Here is a 23,254-nt window from a genome sequence, read left to right on the forward strand (position 1 = left end):
CATTTCTAAAACAGCCGTCCTAAATCATTACCTTTAGGCTAAAAAGCAGGGGGAAAAGTAACCAACCCCTCTTCGGTCGCACCAGAGCTCCCTTTCAAGGAGGCTGTGTCCCAGTCTGTAGTCTGGGCATTTGCACAGCGTGCCGAGCTTGGGATGGTACCATAAAGACACTGCCGTCTTACTTCTAGATATCTGCAATATTGTTTTCAAAGTTAAATTGCACTTCCAAAAGATTATTAATACCAACTGGCAACTTCATAAAAAATGGAGAGTATTATCTTTACATAAAATGAATTTATTTTTATAGACTAGCTTTTTTGGTTGACTAAAAGAATATAGAGACTTCAAGGGGACCATAAGTTAATTCAAAACAGCTTATTAGCTCCTCCTCGCCTCACATCTATCATTTACATCAAGGAAGGACTGAAACATCTTGAAAAGGGAATTTTTCAAAACTCAGAGTTTTTAAACAGAAACACCCTATTTTTCACCTCACTTTTACTCTGGGTCCATTGATACAGATTTGTTTAATAGCACAAACGTTCTCTGTTTCCTCAGAACTGATGCTTTTCAAAGTAGGGCAACTGCCATCACACACTGTTGGTACTTCATGTAACTGAATTCCTTCATCCATTCACTGACCAGGTACAACGCATGAACCACTGTGGGGCCAGGGCACGTGGGTGCCATGGATGACCAGGGGAAAGGGGTGCTGTCCCCTCCCCTCAGAGAGGAACACCCAAGGCACCTGGTACTCAGAGGCTGAACCTCTCTGCTGCCACTCAACCACCTGTAACCCAGTTCCTGAACCTATGACAGAGAAAATGCCCCCACCACAAAGGATTGTTGTAATTATTTAAATCTGACAACCCGGTGAAGCACTTTGTACAGGGCCTGGCAGACAGCAAATTTCTTTTCCCTCTTCCTAAGGTAAAAATTCGCCACTGTGCCAATACACGACTTTCAGCTATTCAAAATACCGCCATTAATGTCTAATGGAATGCATTCTTTTCTTAAAAAAAAAAACTCCTGTAACTTGTTTGCATTTTAAAAGTAAAAGGTTTTGAATGTGTATATATATATATATATACACACACACACACACACATACATATATTTCATATGGGATTTTTTTGTAGTGTCAAGATATACTTAACATAAAACTAACCATTTGAACCCTTTTAAACTGTACAACTCACTGGCATTTAGTACATTCACAATGCCATGCCATCATCTAGTTCCAAAACATCATCACCCAAAACAGAGGCTCCATACCCATCACACATTCACTCCCCTCAGCTCCTGGCAACCACCGTAGAATCACCTACTATGTGCATTTCATATAAATGGAACTATACAGGATGTAGCTTTCTGTGTCTAGTTTCTTTCACTGAACGTAATTTTTCAAGGTTTATTCATGTTGTAGCACATGCCAGTACTTCTTTCCTTTTCATGGCTGAATAATATTTTATATGGATATACCATATTTTGTTAATCCATTCATCAGTCTATGGACACTGGGGTTGCTTCCACTTTTTTGCTATTGTAAATAGTATGGCAATACAAATATTCACATCCAGGAGTTTGTCTGAACATGTTTTCAATTATTTTGAGTACATACCAGTGAGTAGAATGAATGGATTTCTGGTATTTTGAGCATATATGTATATACATACACATATGTAATGTCATAGACACATACATAAAACACATTAGACATATAATATATACATAGATGTAATCAACAGGTAGTTACATTAAGCACACACTATACCCAGCAGGTAAATTCTGCAGTGAACCTTTGCTACACTCGTTTGGTTAATGCCTTTCCTGTTCCTTTCTGCATAATTGGCTGATCTTCTCCCACCTTCACATTTATAATCTCTTAAATGACTTTATGTCCTCTCCATGCCCTACCTGCTTATATATAATCCATATATCCATGAATGCATAGCTCATATTAGTTGTTCACTAAATGTTTGTTGAATAAGTGAATCAGTGAAGCAGTACCTTGTGTAGAACAAAGATAAAAGAGCATGAGCGCCTGAGGGAAAATTTGCTCCATAGTCATATCCAAAATTAAAGGAGAGAATGGCATACTTCAGTGGTCAGAGTGCCACCCTAAGTGTTCAGGATGCTACCAGTTCTGAGTGAATATCTGCCACCAATGTCTTTATGTGGCTGAATTAGGCAAATGCTAGGATTAAACTCAGTTTCTCTCTCTATCACAGAACTCCTTCAGAATGGTACACAGTGGTCACAAACACATTTGAAGACAGACGGTCCAGTGTTGGAATATCAACCAGCCATGTTACTGTTTGCAGTTCCCATAAACTTCTATTTGCCCCTGTGAAAAACAAGGACAATCATTCCCATGCCTTTAAGTCACTGTGAGAACTGAATGACATGATCCATGTCAAATACTTAAGGTGCTTTACAAAGTACCTGGCACTTCTAAGTGACTGTTCTTTAAGGTAGTACAATAAGGGCACCTCTTACCATGATTTAAGTAGGTTCCAAACATGCACTAAATCTCTCTTCTTACACTAAACTCTTAGGGCACACCAAAAATCTCTGGGAAAATCCAGTCCAGCTGCCCCAGTCCAGACCCAGGGCTTTACATCTACACACTGATGAACCTCAAATTTACTGTCAAATTTAGAGCTAGAGCTGCAGTCTGAGCTATATGCTTGCCTTTTATCCAACTGCCTATATGAAATCTCCACTTAGATCTCTAAGAGACATGGTAGCATTAACACAGCGCATGCCTAAGATGATCATTATGCAGGAACTTAGTACTAATATTGGCAGGGCCCAAACTGAATGAATATATGCTTGCTCTCCAGCCACAATTTCCCCTTCAGTCCCAGCAAGTAAAACACAGGGTGCTCAACCACTCAGGTGAAGCCCTTAGGCACGTCCTTGAGCAGCACAGAGCATCTTAATGGGCCTATGCCCTGGGGCCACACTGCCAGTTTTGCCTCATCAGGACAGCCGTTTCCACAAGTGACCCTGGGCAAGTTACCTGACCTTCACATTCCTCAGCATACTCAACTGTAAAGTGAGAATACACAGCACTTAAAGGCATAGTTATGGCATTATGCAGATTTAATGAGAGTCAATCAATGAAAGTGGTTTAAGTGGTGCACAGTGCATTGCAAGTGTTCAACAACCAATCAGCTTTCTTGTTATTTTCCCTTTGCTTTACACACACACCCAGCATGTACTCTGACCGGACCTCTTCTCACTCCCTCAACTGCTACAAAGCTGGTATAAGCCAGCATCATCAACTCCCATAAAACTGCCTGTCCTCCTCCTACAATACGTCCCTATTCCCACTCTTGCTCTCCTACAGTTCATTTCCCACAGTAGTCAGAGTAAAGTTTCTAGGACTCAGTCAAATCACTTCATCTTATACTCCAGCGGTTTCCACGCAGTGTCCCACGGTTTCCCACTGAGAGCACATTTAAAAAAAATAGAATCCTAACATTGTCCTAAAAAGTCCTATATAATCTCGCTCCTGCTTTCCTCTCTGACCTCATCTGCCTCCACTCTTTTTCCCTCAGTCAACAGCTACAATGGCTTTGAACTTGTTAAAGGTTTTGCACTTGCTTATGGCAGGCACATTGTTACTTGACCCTCAACATCCACTCTCCCACTCTTCCTTGATAACAGAATTCCCAATTTCTCAAGACGACAGGGCATCCTAGAATAGAGATAACATTTCCAGTCTTCCCTAGGGCTAGATACAGCTATAGAGGACTGCAATTCAGCCAATGGAATCTAAGCAGGACTATTATGTGCAATTTTTAGAAAAAGATGGGCAGTAGAGAAAACACACCTCTCTTTGGTGCTTCCTTGGTCAGACTGGCGGCAAAACAAACATGGTGGCTCAGATGTGGATAGCATTTTGGAGCATGAGGTTGGAAAAATGCAAAGCAAGAACAAAGAAGGACTCTGGGTCCAGATGATCTCAAGTTGCTCTAGGGTACTTACTTCTGTATTGCTAGTGTGAGGGAGAAAAAGACGGTACACTCCTGTCCTGCTTAAGCTAGTTTCGAGTTCTCTCTCCATTTCTTTGCAGAATGACTTTCCTCACAGATCCCTGCATGGCTGCTTCTGTCTCACTGGCCAAGTCTTCCCCAAATGGCACCACCTGAAGCTGCCTTCCCTGACCCTGGTTCAGCAGGACCCTCCTTTTCTTCCCAGCATATCTACCACATAGCTCTATGCTTTCTTCTTGGTAGCAATTAACAGTGTAACAAATCATTTGTTTACTTTTGTCTCCTTCCATCAGAGGTAAACTTTTTGGGGGTCCTCTCTACCTCAGCATTTAGACCAGTTCCTGGCTCCCAAAAGGGAAGAAATACATATCTCTACACTGACTCACTTATGAATGTATGAATGGCCTGGTTTTGTGTCTCCTCTAAATACTGGGTGGCTTCCTTTCTCATCTCAAATCAGTGGATTTAATTCAGATGAATATACACTGAGCACCTACTGGGTGGAGACGCTATGGCAGACATGGGGAAAAACAAAGATAAATTGAGGCATGGTTACTGCCACCAGGGGCTTCATAGTGAGACAATATTGGGGTCCACATTCCTTAGCATATCACTAAATACTCAAGGAATAAACAGAAAGCTAATAGTAACTTTTGCTCTGTGTACACTTAGAGGCTTAGACTCTATCCAATATTTCTATTTTTGTATCAGTTTTGAAATACACTGTAATCACTACTTTAGTGTTTTGACTGTCACAAAATATGGACACCTTCCAAAATAGTTTCAAAATGTCACTAAACACCCAATTATTGAAAAACTCTGTCTTTGCACCATCCTCCCTTCAAAATTACTTTCTAGAATTCAAAGACATTGACTACCCCCTGAGAATAATAATGAATAGGCATCTACTGAGTCCTTTTAACAAGACCAAATATTCCCACAATAGACAGCTCCTAACAGATCTCCATCAACACATTTTCTGTGTATTTGAATAAGCGATTATCCATGTGGCTAAGAGGTTTCCTGGTCTAATTCTATCTATAGTGGAAACCTTGAAAATTAAACTTGCCAAGTGTTGGGAAACCATCCCACCTATAACATCCATGCAATCCAAAGTTCTCCACTACTATCTAAAAATCACTAGTGAAAGCTTCTATCACTTCTAGCATGGGTATTCTAGATGTGGGATATTTTATAAAAAGTATGATCACTAATAGCCTTATTTCCATATTATGTTATGACATATGACAATTTAATACTGGATAATATTTTAGAGTTAAAAAGCACCCATGAAGAGCGTTGGATTTGGAAAGAGTCTGAAACTGGCCCAAGCTATGCGACTTGGGCAGGTTTCTTAATAACCATTTCAAGCCTCAATTCCCTGAGAGCTGACAGGACAGATAAATGAGACTGGGAAATGAGATCACAGTGCCCAGCATAAATGCGGACGGTGATGTCAGTGAGAAAGATGACGATGATGGCAAGAGTCAGCCAGGATTTGAACCCAAATTTGATTGCCTCCAAAACTCAATCTCATTTCGCTATTTCTTGTTCAGAGTCTCTCACTCTTGGCCAATCTAGAGTATCCGGAAGAGGCTTCAGCTCTGATTTTTAAGGCACAGAAGCTGCAAAGCTCTGGGGGACGAGTTTGTTCATCCCCATCCCCATCCCCATGGCAGGTAATTCGTGCAGCAGGAACAAGCGACTGAATGGAGGGGGAAGTGCCAACTCTCCACGTGGGGGACAGGGCACCGCATGGCCCTGCAATTAGGGAGGGGGATGACTGCCAAGGGCAAAAATAACCCTGGCAAAATCCAATATGGCTGGTAGGTGATGTCAGTCCAGGTCAGCTCCTTCTTGGTGTTGTTCTTATTCCCTGAGAGGTTTTGCTGTCATTTCTTACCATGAAGTTGAAAAGGATTTGAAAGATGAAAGGGAAATCTGATGATAGTGGATATTTCTAAGGTCAGATCATTAAAACAATTTTCCCCTTTCCTAAAAGCCTGAGCATGAACAAACTCTTCAAAGGGAAGATCTGCTGCAAGAGATTACTGTTAACTTTGAGGAAGCTTAACGACCTCACTCTCCAAGCCCGTGAAAGAAGGCTGGTGAGGTTCATGAGATGCCTGGTCTCTTGCAGCTCTGAACTAAGCTCCCGGGTGCAGTCAGTGTGCTGGAGTTGGCAACAGGGAGAAAGGGAGGGACGCTGTAAAGATTCATCCTACCAGTCCCTACCAGTGCAGTGTATGTTAAAGGGCAGGAAACACTGAAATAGCATCCATAAGGGTATAATAAGACCTCCACTGTATTTCTATCAGATACAGGTGTGTTTCACACCAGGCAAACAATGAACACGGTCACCTTTAGAATCCAGAGAGTAACACAAATGTTCAGTTTCTTTTTTTTTTAATGGAATGAAACTGTCAATGACTTGAATCAAATACCATCATTCATTCAGCTGAAAGCTATTTTATAAACTTAACCATGAGGGATGATTAAAAGAAAAACAGCTAAGCCTGCATTTGGCAAAGTGAAAATTAATATTTCTTAAAATAGAGATCAGTTAGGTAATCTCTGTCTTCATTATGACACCTCAATATTTTTTTCTTGACAGCTTATAGTCAAAATCAACCCTGATTGCTTCTTTTCTGGTTAAACAGCAGCTGAAGAAGTTGGCTTGGATTCAAGGACCATGTCCAATTAAAAAAAAAACACACACACAGAAAGAACTAAAATCAGTCCAGCTTGGTGAGAGGCATCACCATGAGGGGCACACAGAAAGCAAAAACAAGTGGAAAAGACTGATTCATGGCCTCAACTCTTGCTAACTCTGAGGCCTTTACCCCCTGTGTTGAAAGACAGATGTGGCATGGGTGGTTTTATATATATTTTTTCCTTGGATGGTGTTGATTTTGTGTTTGATAGATGCTCATATCTCACTAGATTTTAGTTTTTTTTAAATCTATTTCACCTACTAAACTCTAAATTCTGCAAAGGCAGGATTCATCTTTATGAAATAACTCCTAGCACATTGTACATACCCAAGAATGCTGTATTGGATATGTAGGAAAAAAGTGACTGCTAACAAAATATGATTTTTTTTTTAAAAGCCCTGAAAATGTTGCTACAGTTTATCCTTCACAGATATACCTACAAAAAGGATGATGAGACTGCAGGCTAGCCCTCTTATAACAGTTATGGAAGAAAATGAATCAAAAAGGATTCATTGAATAGCATGGAGTAAATGTTATACTGGAATTATAAACTTTGAGTCTAACTATCTTCACTGCTCATTTTACTGTAACCAGCTCCCAGCTCCATAGGTCAGCAGTTGGCCCCAACCTAGCTATTAAGCATTGTCTATTCCCCAGGCAAACTGTTCAAGGGGGGAAATAGTCATCCAACTGGACTCAATCTCAGAACTTTGGTTTCAACCACTGAGAAAAAGAAACTTTTCATGGGGGTTGTTAAGCTGCAAGAATGGGAGTCTAAAATATCTAGGAAAATCCCATTCCCACCTGAATGAATCTGTGAATAAAATGAACACTGCAGAGGGCAGAGCTGAGACACAGAAACACTTTTCCCGTGATTTATGGCATCTTGTAACAATAACATTTGGGTACCTGTATCTGGCCATACCTGAAGGCAGATATACTTCTGGACCTTTTCATTAGCTAAGTCTCTTTTCTGTTTGAGTAATCTGAGTTCAGATTCTGGCTATGGTAATGGAAAGAGTTCCAAGAGAAGCATGGGTGTTATTGAGGATTAACACAGGTTCGCAATACTCAGATTCTTCACAATATTCCCTGACCGACTTTGTCTAACCTCACCTGCCATCATCTCCTATTCATTCCACACACTTAAATTCTAGGTGTGTTCTACTATATATTGTTTATAGCAGTCCATGCACACTTATGCCAACATGCCTTTGCTCATAATATTGCCTCTCCCTATGAGATCCTTTCTCTATGGGGCAAACCCTTATTGATACTACAAAGCCCATTTTTCTGTGGTAGCCATTTCCAACATAAGCAAAAACAACCATACCTTTCACTCTGTTCCCCTTGAATTTTCCCCATGACTTATGGCATCTTATGGCATTTGCCACACTGGATTATAGTTATCTGTTCATTTATCTCTCCCCCTGCTTGACAGTCTCTACTCAAGGACTGTGAGTCATTCACCTTTGTCTCCTCATAGCTTAATGTTCAATAAACAATTATGGGAAGGAAAAAGGAACAAAAAAGGGATACAGAGAAGAAGGATGTTTTCTGAACAAAAGTCTCCTGGACCAGAATATACCTTGTAATAAAAGCAAAAATCAGGATCAGTATTGGATTCAATATTTCTGAAATAACCTTCCAAACTTTCTGTTACACTGAACACAGCTTATTATTGTTACTATTATTATTATTATGAGAATATTAAGTGATTCACACTGTAAAACCAATCATCAAATTAGAATTCCATGTTCTCCATGAAACCCTTGAAAAATATACATTTAAAGAGATAGAGACTACTCTTTTAAATTTATTCACAGTTCTTCTCTCCCTCTGCCATTTTCCCCAGCCTTTGAGTTGGAGTCTAAGGATGAAACCAGAAGACAGAATTACAGGAGTCAGAAAAGCAATGGCCTCAAGACTTCCACGTCCTTAATATAGTCAACAAAATGCTCAGCTAAAAATAATACTTGAACAGGAACAAACTCATCTGGGAAATTCCTTGGCCAGACTAAAAGGTACACACTGCATTTCAGTGCAGTGATGAACCACCCATACCCTCCCCCAACCGCCCCACAATGTTCGTCTTGTATACTGTGTTTTCTGAAAGAAATACATATATCCAGAAATCTCCTACCAGGAAAGATTCATACCAAGTTAGGCTGGGTTTAACTGTACTATTACCAAAGCTTCTAGAAATCTAAAAAATAAAATATTAGGGTTATCAAACGAAAATGTAACTCAGAAAAATTAATTACAGCCTTAATGCAATTCTCTCCAGCTGGTAAGATTGGCTAGATGCTGTGTTCTCATCTAAATCTCATAAAGCAAGATTCATGTCAGAACCAGACATGAGGGGCGCCGTCAGACCCAGAGCAGCCACTTTCTCTCCGTTTGGCCCTCAGTATTTTTCTTTTATGCAGTAAGACACACATATCAACTACTGCCAGAAAGAAACCCTTCTCCACAGTACAGCCAAGGAGCCATCTGAAACGGATATCCCCATTCTCTAGGGAACAAGAACAACAATAATAAAAAGATGCCTGTGTCCTTCGAACCTGTATCCGCATTTGTGATCCTGGGCCAAAGCATATGTGCCCAGTAACGGGGGTGTAAGGAAACATCTTAAATAACTCACTACAGCACAACTCCACTCAAAAGAAGAGCCAGGCTTTCGGTGCTATTCCTAGACACAAAGGGGGCTGGCTTCCTTTGCACTTAAGCAGACTGTGTACAACTAGTTAGCATATGAAGAGAGGCCCGTGCCTGAACCCACTTTCTGGAAACAAAAGCAGCCTGTCATCAATATAAATAGTTTACATACCGATGGTTCCTAATTAACCTTTCACCAGTAGTTTTGACCACAAGTGTCTTTTCCTTTTTAGCCTCAGAACCTAGGGAAGGACTAACTCAAGACTTCTTGGTCTTGGCAAATGATGGGTTTACAGGACTAACTACAAAGTCTAGATTTGAATATCAGCTCTGCTGCTTAGGACCTTTGTGAAGTTAGGCTGGGAACTTAACCTCTCTAGCTCCACATACAGATGCATCCAATAGAAAAGCGTAAGAGCTCTCTTGTAAGAGCAACAGGAACATTAAATAACATATGGAAAGCACTTGTCACTGAGATGGGCTCACAGGGAGAGTCACAAATGACATACAGTGACAACTGGTAGTTAGATGTTCAGTAACATCTAAGCTAGGATGAATATTCTGGATCAACGACAACCTCCAACAGATAGGAGACAGACGTCTTAATTAATATTGCCTTCCTGGACTTCTCTATCTAAAACAACTACAATCCTTTTAGTCTCCTATCTCCTCACCCTACTTTATTATTTTAAATCAAAACATGTATCACCTTCTAGCATTTTACATTTATTTTGTGTTCATTTTATGTATCCATGTTTCACAATATAAGCACTTATAGTAGTGTCTCGCAAAAAGGAGGCCCTCAATAAGTATCTGCAGCTTGACAGAATGAATATAAGGTAAAAAATGTAAAGGGTCACAAATTTTTATATTTATTTTTGGGAGAGGGCTGTATTTGACTAAAAGGATTTTTAATATTGCATATTGCTTTAACCCTGAAACAGGATTATCATCTACTTAGGCAACAAATATTTACTGAGCAGCATATTTTACAAAGCTTCCTAGGAAGACATGATGATTAATTATGTTCTGCCCCTAAAAAGGTTTTAGAAGAACAGAGTTCATACATACGGGGGTGCATTTAATGCACAATAATTCCTCCTTCCCTGGGAACTGCCCCTCTCCCCTCTTCCACAGGGTGACAGCAAATGCAGCCATGTTGGTAAAATCTAACAACCAGTCTGAGAGGGAAGGAGAAAGCAGACGTGCAAGGCAGATTCCAGGCTGAGAGGGCTTTCAGGGCTCCCTACCGTGTAGCAAACCCAATTCCCAACTGCAACCAAATCCCTGGACGGTATTAAGTACTAGCAGTTTTTCTCTAGAAAAATAATTAGGCAATACAGATATAAAGAACTTTTTAAAATATAAACTTTTCTAGAGAAAATTATCCCAATGAAATAAATAGAAATCTGAATGTGCATTGAAACATGAAGATGTTTACAACAGCTACTTAAAAAGGAAAAACTGGTAAATCTGCATAGGATAATGAGTGACTTTCTAGTCTTGTGACAAGATACTATTTAAGAATAAAAACCATATATTTGAGGAAAATTAGATTTACATAAGGAAATATTAAATGAAATTTTTATGAAAATCAGACTTACATAAGGAAATATTCATGTTAAGTGAAAAAAGGCTACAAAACTACATATGCAGGATAATCCCATTTATCTATATTTTGTGAGTGTATGAGAGGATGTATACATACGGAGAGAAGGATGTACAAGTACATGCATATGTAGATACATAAAGGAAATGAGCTAAATGCTCACAATGATATTCTTGGATTAGGGAATTAATAAGAATTTTCTTTTATTCTTGGTACCTTTTTGAACTTATATTCTCCATCATGAATAATTACTATTTTATAGGCAAAACGCTGTATTTTTCTTGAAAATACTACACAATGACTTCTGAAAAATTCTGTCTAACTAAATAGCAAATGCTTTACAAACCACTAGGAAGATATTTCCAGTTGAACTAGTTGGTGTATTACTCACTGCAGGGAGAATGTACACTATGGGCAACTGTGGGTGGCTCGGTAAGAGGGTATTGCAAAAGCTTTTCTAGGGGTGGGCCATGTAGGTAATTTCAGATATTTGAGGGAGAGTTTCAGCAAGCAGGACTTCGTTCTGGATTGAATGGTGTTAAAAAGTGGAGGTAAGTCTATGCTTGCATATATGAATACATCTTATCTGGAACAGAAGCAGAAGGAACCGAGTAATGCTATGGTCTATAATTGCAAAACTTATAAAGCATCAGTCAGAATAGGAGGATGTCTGGTCATTTTCATGGTCTGGACAATTTTTATGTTTTTGTTTGTGCTAAGACATGATAACAAGTGGTCTTGTCCTGATCTATCTCTCCAAGGCCTAACTGTAGCAGGCCAGCTCTGGAATGGCAAGAAATATGTTATATATATGTTGTTAGAAATATTAAGGGAAAACAGTGTGATTAGCATTATCTCTGATAACAAACACAATGCAAACCTGACAGAGTTATTTTGTGGATAAAGGGTTATTTTGTGGATTAAGTAATACATATGAGTATGACTTGATAAAATGCCATACACATGGTAACATGTCACCAATATTTTTACCATCACTGTCATCTGTACCAATCTCTTCTAGGACATAAGAACTGGTATGTTTTGGAAAGCCACAACATAAACTTGTACACTAGTTTCAGTTTACCAAGACGGTCAAAAATTTTAGAAAGTCTCAGATCTTCAAAATGGACACATACTAAAAATTCAGACACCACTTTTAAATTATGATTTCTTCTAAACTCTAACATGGCAGTCTTCTAAAATCCACAAGAAAAAAAAATGTAACGCCTAGCTCAAAATACAGTCACTTAAAAGAAACTTAAGAATTGAAGGAAAAAGTGACAAAGGTGAAGTGGCAAACTGTGGGCAACTAACTTTCAATGGTTCAGCCCAAACAAAACTATGAGAGAAAATACCAGACTATTAACATTTGAGGCATATATGATAATTAAAAGATAACATTTAAAAAATGTACAGACAGAGAACTTTGGAGGATTTCTTCCTGTATTCTCATGCGTCATCTTGTATTTTGGACACTGCCTCCCTAATGGACCATAGAAGCTATCAATTCTGGAAGTGTATGTAAGATGTTTCTCAAAGACTAGGAAGTACCCATCTCAAAGCAAAAATTGCTTACTTTGAGACTTGCCCTTATTGCTATGAAATTATAGATTCGTAGGTGACTCATACTCTAGCCATTTATTCATTGAAAAGTACCTAGAGTTCCTTAGGGAAGACCATGCTCTGTATAAAGTGTGGGAGGTCCATGAAAACTGTTCCAATGGTAAGAGTAAGGCTTTTCTCATGAGCATCTCACAGGTAGGGTGATACACCACTTCCTATACAGTAATTTCATCTACTAGACACCCTTCCCTGCTCCAAAAATCCCCATGCTTATCATCTTATTGAAGAGTATCAGTAATTTTAACAAGTCAAAGAAATTAAACAGCCTGCAATAAAAGATAACAGGAAGGCTGAATCACACAGAATAAAAATTAAGTCCAAACTCAGGGAATCAGGTCCCCTGAACTTCACTGTTTTGATTAGTCCAGGCACATAGTGGGGTACAGTACAGAAAGAAAAAAAAAACAACCATATTCTTAGGACGAATATAAGATTGTATATCAATGATACTTCAGAAAAAAGAAAAAAAACCCCAACAAACCAAAACAAAAACTCACTCCCACACCCAGCCCTCCAGTCCCTCCCCAGAGATAGTCACTATTAAACAAATGCATACACATACACACACACACACTCACTCACTCATTTAAAAACATGCACAGCGATGAAGCATAGAGACTGCTCAATACCTTGCTTTGTCTCACTGAGTAATATTCACTTACGAGGTGCTGAAGAGGTGATCAAAACAGAAGAAATGCTTGCCTTCATGGAGTTGGATTATCTCTGTGCATATCATCTTATAAAGAACATCTCATTACTTCAGAACTATACACCCACTTATAAGTGTATGCGTACACTGTCTTTAGCCAGTCCCTTATTGATAGACATTAAGGTTGTTGCCCAGTTAACACAATTTTTTGGTAAACATTTGTCTTAGAGCATCCTTCTCATTTATGAACAAATATTTTGGCTAAACTCAACAGCTGTATAAAACATGTTAGTCCATGTCAACACTGTATGAAAATGTTTCATTCGATGACTTCTTTTCATTTACCAACATCTATAAAATCATATTGGAGAAGACATTCATTCCAGAATTGTGTAACTAAGTGAAAATTCCAGTTGATTATAACAGTTTAACAGAATATATTACAGTTTTAAGAGCCTATAGAAAGTAAATGTCATAGTGAATCCATTTTTTCCCCTCCTTGCAACTGTTAGGTGTGGTGCTAATTCTTCCAGCTGGTTTTCAGACACTTTAAAATTAACTTTGAAGTTTCCCTAACCCTTAAAAGTCAGAGTCATTATTTTGCCAAGAGAAACAGAACTCTTACTGAACAAGTCAGAATTCACTAACATTTTCAAATGTAGATATGCTTCTTCTGTGTGTGTACGTGCACACACAAACATGACTGCGGGTGTACATGCAGGCAAGCAAACTCTTTAAGCTAAGATTTATAGATGGTCTATGGGGTACTACATTCAGCCCAAGGAATAATGCAGAACCATACTAATCCAGATTTTACAAAAATATTTTTTTAATTAAAAAAATACAATAAAGGAGCCTATGCTGATTTACAAAAAAAAATAAAAATAAATTAAATAAATTAAAAAATGACCAACAGCATGTCTTGAGCACTATGTGTTCCAGACCTTGTACAAACAGTTTAAAGTACATCTTCTCATTTGGTTGCACAACAACCCACCTTAAAAGATGTGAAGACTGAGGCTTAGAGAGGTTCAGGCATTTTGCCAAGTTTATTCACCCCCTAACATGAACATAAATACAGACAGGTAGACTTGATAGACCTGAACATAAACACAGATAGCCTCTGCTTTAAAATCTATAACTGGTTATGACACTGTACTCTTGCAACTACAAAATTCACCTAATAACAGCTGTTCGTAAATAATGTGCTAGGAGTTTTATATTGATTGCTGTTTAACATGCCACAAGGATTTATATAGGTTAACTCACAACTTCTGTAAATGTTGGATCCAACATTCAACCCAAATCTGTCTGACAACACACCTAAGTGTTTTTTTTATCCACCTCATGGTACCCCAGAATGACACGATGGAGACGTCCTGCCCACCTTCTGCTAAGAGCCAGCATTAAGAGCATGAGCTCTGGTGTGATACTGCCTAGATTTCAAATTCCAGCACAGCCACTGTGGTTGCTGGGGACACTGGAAAAATCAATGTCTGTGGGCCTCTAGTCATCTGTGAACTAGGCATTCTGGGTGGCTGCAGGTATGGAAGAGCATAATATATATATTCAAGGCTTAGCATATATATATATATATATATACACAGAGCTGAGAACAGTGCCTGCCTGGTCCATGGTTAGGCACTCCATACAGCTTGCTGCTGTGCTTATACTGACCACATTCATACTCTAACGCAGCTGTAATCACCTGTGTCTTATCCCACACTCAAACCACCACAAGACCACCTCAGGGCACAGCCCCAGGGTGAAACACACCACATGCTATAGAAAAGGTCAACTATGAAGTGTCATCGTTAGGAAAAAAATAGAGACAACGCTCAGCTGAGGAGTGACTCCAAGAACTGAGGAACTCTGAACGCCCATCCAAGGGTTCCTCAAGCAAGGGTCTCTAAACCTGCAACCCGGACTGGAATCATCCACACAGCGGGCTCATGTGGCTCCCCACTGGTCTGTTGGGAGGCACTGCTCAGAGCAGACAAGCTGCATTTGATTGCCAAGAGCTGCATTTCCTGCGAGCGGGCAGGGAAGCCATGGAAACTAGAGCCCTGGAGTATCTGGGGGCATTCCAGGTGAAATGCAGCCCTCCCGGCTTCAGAGCTACCTTCTGCCCACAAATGAAAGCCCCCTGGGGGTGGGGGTAGGGGGTGCTGGCAGACGGCAAGTCAAAGGTCTGGGGAGCCCTACCGCCCTCTGCGAGGGGGTCCTCCACAGGCTTGGGGGATCGGGGAGAAAGACGGCTCTCCCACGGGGCTCTGCACAAACGGGCCTCCCTTTCGGTCCTCTCCATTTTCGCCAGCGGAGCCCTGCTTCGTGCCAACAACGCTCCTAAAGAAGCTCAGAATACAGGCCACCGGAGAGGCGGAGAAGGCGGCAGCCAGCAGTTGGTGAAGTGGCAGCGGGTCCGTCAGGTGGGGACGGTGGGCATGGGAGGCAGCGAGGGGCCCGGGCCCCGGGCTCGAGGCGGCGAAACAGAGCCTCCCCCGCGGCCCCGGCCCCGGCCCCGGCCCCGGCCCCCGGCAGCGCCGGCGGGCGGACAGCCGCGCGCCAGTCCGCGCACCTGCCCCCGGCCGCGGCCCCGGCGCCCGCGCGGGCCTGGCCGCCCAGCCGCGCGCGCCGAGAAGCTCGCGCGGCAAACATGGCTGGCGGAGCCTCCGCGACGGCGGGAGCGTCGTGGGGGCCGAGCCGGCGCCCGCCGCGGGGAGCGGTCTGAGGTGGGGAGAACTTGAACGCCCGGCCGGAGGCTGCCTCCTTCCCCCGCGTCCTCCCCGCGAATCCCCGGACGCGCTCCTCCCCTACCCTCCCGCCGCTGTCCCTTCCCAGCGAGGACAGGACCCGCCCGCGTTACCTGCGGCCCCCAGCGGCCCCGAGGAGCGCCTCGCTCACTGCCGGCGCCCAGGCGCGCGCTCGGCCGCCGCCCGCCTCATCCCCGCGGCCGCGCGGCCCGGCGCAGCTGCTCCTTCTACGCGGCCGCCGGGCAGAGGCGCTGCCCGTGCGCTCGGGCGTCAGTGCGCGCTGTTCGCGCTCGGGGCTGGCCGCTCCCCGGGGGCGCTCCTGCCGCCCCGGCCGCTCGGCCCTGGGGGTGGGGGTGGGGCGGGAGGGTCACGTGGTCCGGCCCCGGGGAGCCGGGGAAATAGCGGCCCGCTGAGAGTTGCTCCAACCTTGGACACGGTTGAACGATGCGGGTCAATCAAGAGAGTCTGATTTACTTTAAAACACTCCAGGAACCAATCTGAACCTTGCATCACACACACTTGTTATCTTACTTACAGTAACTGTTATAAAATAGCACCTGCTATTTTACGAAGTCATTATTATGAGCCAGAAATACTCTCTACTGGCAGACCATTTTGAAAGCACTGTGCTGGTGGTATTCCAGTCCACCACCCCCACTTTGGTTAATGGAAATCCAATCGTATCTTCACTCTGCTGGAAATCTATACTGGCCCCAATCCATGGAATAAAAGCCAACCACCTTGGCTTAGCATTCAAGGTCCCTTAAAAACCTATCCTGGCCCTACTATCTTGCTCAAAAGCTGATGTATCTCACCCTCATGCAACCCTAGAAAGGGGTAACCATGTGTCTTCCCTTTGAAGCATGAGAAAGATGAGGCTCAGCGAGGTTAAGCAAGTGCCAAAGGTCACCCGGCTAAGAAATGCTGGGAGCGAAGTCCCAAGTCAGTCCAAGTTCAAAGTCCTAGATCTTGATCTCTTTATGCTATTGCCTTTGCTAAATTTTAAGGCCAAATGAGCATGCCTTTCGAATTTTGGAAGATATTTCACCTTTTCTTTGGCAATGATAAAACTTGAAAAAAATCAGATTTCATGGGCCAAGGGAAAAAGAAATTCCCACAGAGCCTCCTTTGAACCTGTCATGTCCAGCCAGCTCTTATTTTTGATTCATATAGAATTTAGTTCTAATTTCAGGTGGGCTTTGTCAATAATGGGGAATTCACAGGAAATAATTAATTTGGCTACACTGTGGTTGACCCCCCAGCATGCTCACACCACACTGCCTGGGACAGAAAATCAACATTCAAGGAGGAAGCCAAAAGCAATGATTTGATATGCTTTACATCATATTAAAATGACTTTTCCATGTAAATTATAGACATAGAGGACAATAAAATCCACAGTGTGGGTTTGAAGCAGGCCTCCCCTCAAGGGTGTGGAAACGCACTAGCCAAAAGAGCAAGAAACACCACATTTACTCTTGTCTTTTTTTAGCAGCCACTGGGGAATAATTTGACAGGAGTTGCCCAAAGGAAAGCAGGAGCTTATCAGAGGCCCAGATAAGCCTGATTCTGCTAAAATGCTGAAAAGCATTGCCTAAGTTAGTAACTCCAGAAAGATGGGGTTGGTGGGAACAGTGGAGATAACCCTGTTGAGGTAAAAGTGATTTTTTTTCAACTTCGAATATTACATTAGGTCATTCAGTGTGTGGAATGGAGTGTCGGTAATACACGGCTTTCCTGCTGAGAGGGTTCTCAGAGGCTGAGTGTTAGGAGGCAGAAAGCCTGTAATTAGAAAACCCTGAAGCACCCATCTCTCCATGAAGAGGGTTGGAGTACAGCCTGCCCAGGTAATAGGGCTCTGAGTATCCAGACCACACGTGTGCATGTGCGTGCGTGTGTATGTGTGCATGTGTTCCTACTTCCCAACATTACCATCTCACTTAGCCAAGTCTTACAAGCTTCAAGGGAGTGGGGAAAGAATTAAAAGCAGAGGGAAACAAAAACACTACTTTACAGAACTCTAAAAAAAAATGTGATTTAGGGAAATTGGTATTTGAACCCACATCCCAAATAAGCTTGTATCTAACATGGGAGTGGAAAGATGGTTTATCCTTTGAAACACACAGCAAAATTCCTAACCACTCTCAGATTCCTAGCTATCCAACGCATCATTTCATTTGCACTTGTGGTAGATTTTCTTAGAAGCCTGTCCATGCTGCCAGTAAATGTCACCGGGAACAAGAAAATGAGGACTTGTTAGTGATGTCACCATCCCTTTGTCTGTCTCCACTCACATATATGAAAACAGACTTCTTCTGAGGCAATCTAGCCTTTCATGGGCCCTGATCCTCTGAAATGCTTAACTCTGGGAAGGGCCTGTGAAAACTGAAATTTGCATTTGCCTGGAGGGTGTAGTTTGGCAAATCTAACTTTTCTCTAGAAACTCTTGAGCCTTCAATATATCTCAACTGGATGCCCGTGTTATGATTTGGTACGGATTACGAGATGAATTCATAAATTTTGTGTAATATGCTGACCAACTTGCATTTCCTATTCATAGATGGGAAATGTAAAATTTCTTAGGGAAAGGAAACTGCAACATCATACAACTTGGGGTTTTTGCTTATCTGTCCAGTGCAATGACACACCTCAGGTAGGTTTGGTCCTGTTTCAGAAACGAACAGCTCAAATGAAAAGGAAAAGGACAAAGAGACTCTTTCGTTGCATTACACTCAAATGCATTATCGCCATTCTATCTCAAACAGTAATACTGTTTTTTTTTCAAGCCTCTCAATATGCATGGAAATTAAGTCTGATTTAATCTATCAGCTATGCATGGTCTAATAATATGAAATCATACGTTTGGAGTTTGAGTAGCTAGAGGCTGTTTCTACATCAAACTCAGCTGGCCACCCAGAACTTGTTTTCTCTGTGGTAGGTAGGAGCCTTATCCTATATTTTGTGTGGTTGATATTTATTTTTTTAAGTGCAAACATCATCATGGCTCTAACATCAAACAGAATTAATTCAGTTTGGCTTTGAAATTTTTTTTCTTAAAATATAAAATCCTTTCCCCTTCATTCATTCAACACTTTTTTTTCGAGTGCTCCCTGTGTGTTGCATTCATTATTCTGGGCACTGGAGATGCAGGACTGAACAAAAGGCCCCTGCCTTCGTGTGAGTATATATACCTGTGCCCGATGAGAATCCCAACAGGCAGTGTTGCAAACGTATATGGTGCAGACTCACAATTATGGACTCTAATAATGGGGTGATGTATAAAGAAACTCCAATGAACGAATAAGCCCAGTTTTAGGATATGCTACGTATTTTTCTTTGTATTGACTTTTAAATTGGTTTTTAATATGAATAAAACTACAAATTGACTGGGATGATCACAGGTTAAACCCTGGGCTTTGGAGTCTACCTGTCCAGAGTGGACATCCCCAGTGTGCCCTTGCTCTGTAATCTTGGGCAAGTTAATTCTGCTAATTCTCAGTTTTTTCACATGTAGTTTTTAATGAGGATAATAAGAATACTTCCCTCAAGGTACTGTTGTAAAAGTACATGCGTAATACAGGCAAATCATTTGGCCTAGATCAGTGTTTCTCAACCTTTTTCTCATTATCGCTCCCACCAATAAGTTTTTAGATTCTTTTCCCCCAATGAATTCCCTCTTTCAATGGGAATATCTATGACTGTTTTGATATTACAGGCATATCTATACTTTATCCATAAAAAGAGTAAGGTTTTTTTCACCTCCCCCACAAGAACGAGCGTTTGCCCCCTTAGAGATGATATTGCTCTCCATGGAGAAAGCATGGCCTGGAGTCTGACACATAGTATTTGCCAAGTCTTAGCAAATATAATAGTCATAATAATAAAAATAAATACAAGAGCCTATGCCCCCAGATCACATAAGGGTGTACAATGTGGTAAGAAGATGACATGGAGCACCTCAGTTGTGACACCCAGGCACCCCAACAGCATGGCAGGCAGCATCCAGAGGCTGGGGCTGAGATGGAGTCAATACCTTCTCACTGATGGGAGAAAGGTGAGACCCAAACAAGGCGGCAGCACAGCTGAGCCAGAAGTGATCACAACTCCCAACCAGGCAGCTGAGGCTACTTATCACTTGCACATGCGAAGAAGAACCCAGACCACACCAGTGTGTTCTAGGATAGATATGTTTGCACACAGGTCTTCTTGCCTGAAAAATCCTCTTTCTGCTTGCCTGTCCATCAGGCTCACCAGAAGCCCCAGCCACTTCCTCCATGAAGTCTTTTCCAGGGCTCAGTCAGCAGACGCACCTAGACTGAAGCACATTCTACGAAGTAACTGGCTGCGTTCTTTAAAACTCATGTCAAGTTCATGAAAGACAAGAAAAGCCTGAGGAATGGTCTCAGATTGGGGGGAGTCATGACAAAGTCATGATAACTAAATACAAGGTGGGGTCCTAGGTTGGGTCCTGAAACAGAAAAAGACATTAGTGGGGGCAGGGGGGAATGATGAAATCCAAACGGTCCTTAGTTTAGTTGGGAGTGTGCCACTGTTAATTTCCTGGTTTTGATCACTGTACCATGGTTATGTAAGATGTTAACATTAGGGGAAGCTGGGTGGAGGTTATATGGGAACTCTCCATACTAGTATTTTTGCAACTATTCTGCAGGTCTATATTATTTCAAAATAAAAAGTTTCTAAAAAATAGTGATTGGCTCATTCATTTTTGCAACAAGTGTGTTCTGAGGGCCAAGGTTATCATCAATGAACGAAGTAAGACAAAAATCCCTAACATCATGGATAACATTATATTCTAGGGATTTCTGTCCTCCCCAGAATAGCCATGGGCCACTAACTATGGGCCTTACCTCATCTCCTATTGCCATGCCACCACATGCATGTGCTCTTGTCACATCCCCATGTGAGCATGTAAGTTATTCATGGGTGGGTAGGATGTGGCTCTTGTCTTCTGCCATTCACCCAAGAGAGTACATGGGACAGGACAGCTCTTACATTCATTGCCTAGCATGTGACACATGCCTAGAACAGTACTTGGTACATCGCAGTTCTTTGACAGGTGAGAAGAGGTACCAATTAGGACAATATTAAAGCCCTCGACACAGAGCCTACCACAAAGTAGGTGTCCAATTACTGTATTTCTTGCTCAAAATACAAGAATGATCAGCTGGTTGGTCCCCCTAGACTATCAAATGCTCTAAGTTTATAACATGTCATACTTAATTATTTGGCAAGTGGAAGTACATGCATGTTTGTGTGTGTGTATGAGAGAGATTGTGTGATTGTTAGTTGGTGAATTTGTTTTGGAGTTAGTGGAAAAGAGGAATAGAGACATGAACTGATACAGGTCTAATGGACCTCAACACTTCAAAAAATAACTTAAGCTGGAATTTAAAGGATTTCTACAACTTGCTTTAGAAGAATGATAATTAAAAGAGAAACACCAAGAATTCCCTGTCATACGTTGCCAGACTTTACTCACACATAAATTAAAACAAAAACAAAGCCTGTCATATGGTCTTAAACATGTGCCATGAGTTTGTGAACCAGAGTGGAATTACATTTTTCTTGGCAAAGGCCTTCCTGCTCGTCCCATACCTGAATCACCTGGTACATTTACTCACGGCATGCAACGCTAGCCCCAAGTCAGGGTCAGTTCTGTCAGGCATTCCACATATACCTGGTCCTTTTCCAAGGTTCATTCTACTAGTGAACGTCACCTCCACCCATCCCATTCTAGAAGCCAGAACCTCAGCATTCATCCTGCATAACAGCCCCACTGCATCCCTAAGTTCTGATCATTTTTCCTCTTCAAATTACATGTCCATGCACTACTATCTCTACTGCCATTGTTCTCATCCATCATGATCTTTTGCCTGGACAACTATAATAGCTTACAACTGGCTCCCCTATTCATAATCCATTCTGCTCACAGCATGTAGAGAGATCTTTAAAAAGACTAAATCTGATCGCGTCTTTCACCAGCTTAAGTCTCCAAAGAACAAAATCCTTAATTTGACCTAAAAAGACGTGTATAGTCTGGTCCCTGACAACCTCTTCATCGACATCGCTCAGCACATGATTCCTGGCTCTTTCTGCTCCATCCACACCAGACTTCATCCACTGTTTCAAAACAAACCATGGTCTGACCACCCAGGACAGGCTCTCTACCAAATCACGCCTACTCCACCTACTCATCCTTTGTATCTCTGCTTGAACAGCACCTTCTCAGAAAAGCCTGTCAGCAATGCCCCAAAGTCAGTGACTTGGTCACTGCTAAGACAGCCCTTAATGGTGCCCACTTTGTGGTATTCCCTCCTGTGTATTCCCCACCCACAGTGTACCAGGACTGGTCTGCATGAAGAACGCAAGGTTAGGTTATACCACTTCCCTTTTGGTCATGTGCACCCTCTCTGTTTCCCTCTCAGACCATTTGCTCTGAGGGAAGCCAGCTCTCATGTTGTGAGCAGCCCATGACTGAGGCCTCCAGCCCAAAGCCATGCAAGTGATCTTCAAAGTACATCCTTCAGCCCCAGTCAAGCTTTCAAATGACCGCACTGTGACCCAACAGCCTGGCTGCATCCTCAGGAGAACTCACGGATTACTCAGAAACTCTGCGAGATTACACACTGGTTGTTTTAAATTGCTAGATTTGTGGGGGGAGGGGGGCCGGGTAATTTGAAGCATAGCAACAGGTAATGAATACACTTCGATGGCACTTATTCATGCCCTCTCACAAAACCTTATTTCTCTCCTGCCTCAGGCATGTCCCATTTGGTGTATATATATGTCTTGAAGTAAACTAATCAATATAAGTGTCCTCAGCAGTTTTGTATTGACACCTTGACATGATATTTCCAGAATATCATGCCAGGCACAAAATGGACCCTCAAAAATATTATGTTGTTGAATTGTCAGACTCTCCTTTGATGACATAATCATCTTGCTAAAAGTGCTTTTGGTAGGAAGACACCATACCATGACCATAATGTGAACCCTAACTTTAGTAATTAATATGAGATAACCATGTAGACACCTCCTCTGAACACAGCTTCATCCACCATTAACGTCAGTCTACAAAACACCTGGTGCCAAACTGCCTTCCACCCAAGCGTCCATCAATAACAATAAAATAGCATCTGAGCCAGGTCTGGCCTTTGTCCTGTCACTGTCTTGCAGATCTACAGAAGTCCTGGCCACTAATAGGCTTTCTCATCCCTGCAGGA

General features: G+C 41.9%; 1 protein-coding gene across 24 annotated transcripts in view; it reads right to left on the bottom strand.

Annotated features, from left to right (window-relative positions):
* The window catches only part of MAGI1 (membrane associated guanylate kinase, WW and PDZ domain containing 1), a 589,008-nt gene that overhangs the window by 148,797 nt on the left and 416,957 nt on the right, over nt 1-23,254 (bottom strand). The window contains exon 1 of one of the 24 annotated variants that reach the window (XM_073230866.1): nt 16,124-16,588. The exons of the other annotated variants lie outside the window; for them this stretch is intronic. The gene's annotated coding sequence lies outside the window, so the exon portion shown is untranslated. Of the gene's footprint in view, nt 1-16,123; nt 16,589-23,254 lie in introns of those variants that run through there. 24 annotated transcript variants of the gene reach the window in all.

Source organism: Manis javanica, chromosome 3 (assembly GCF_040802235.1).
Source record: "Manis javanica isolate MJ-LG chromosome 3, MJ_LKY, whole genome shotgun sequence".
Classification (NCBI taxonomy): domain Eukaryota; kingdom Metazoa; phylum Chordata; class Mammalia; order Pholidota; family Manidae; genus Manis; species Manis javanica.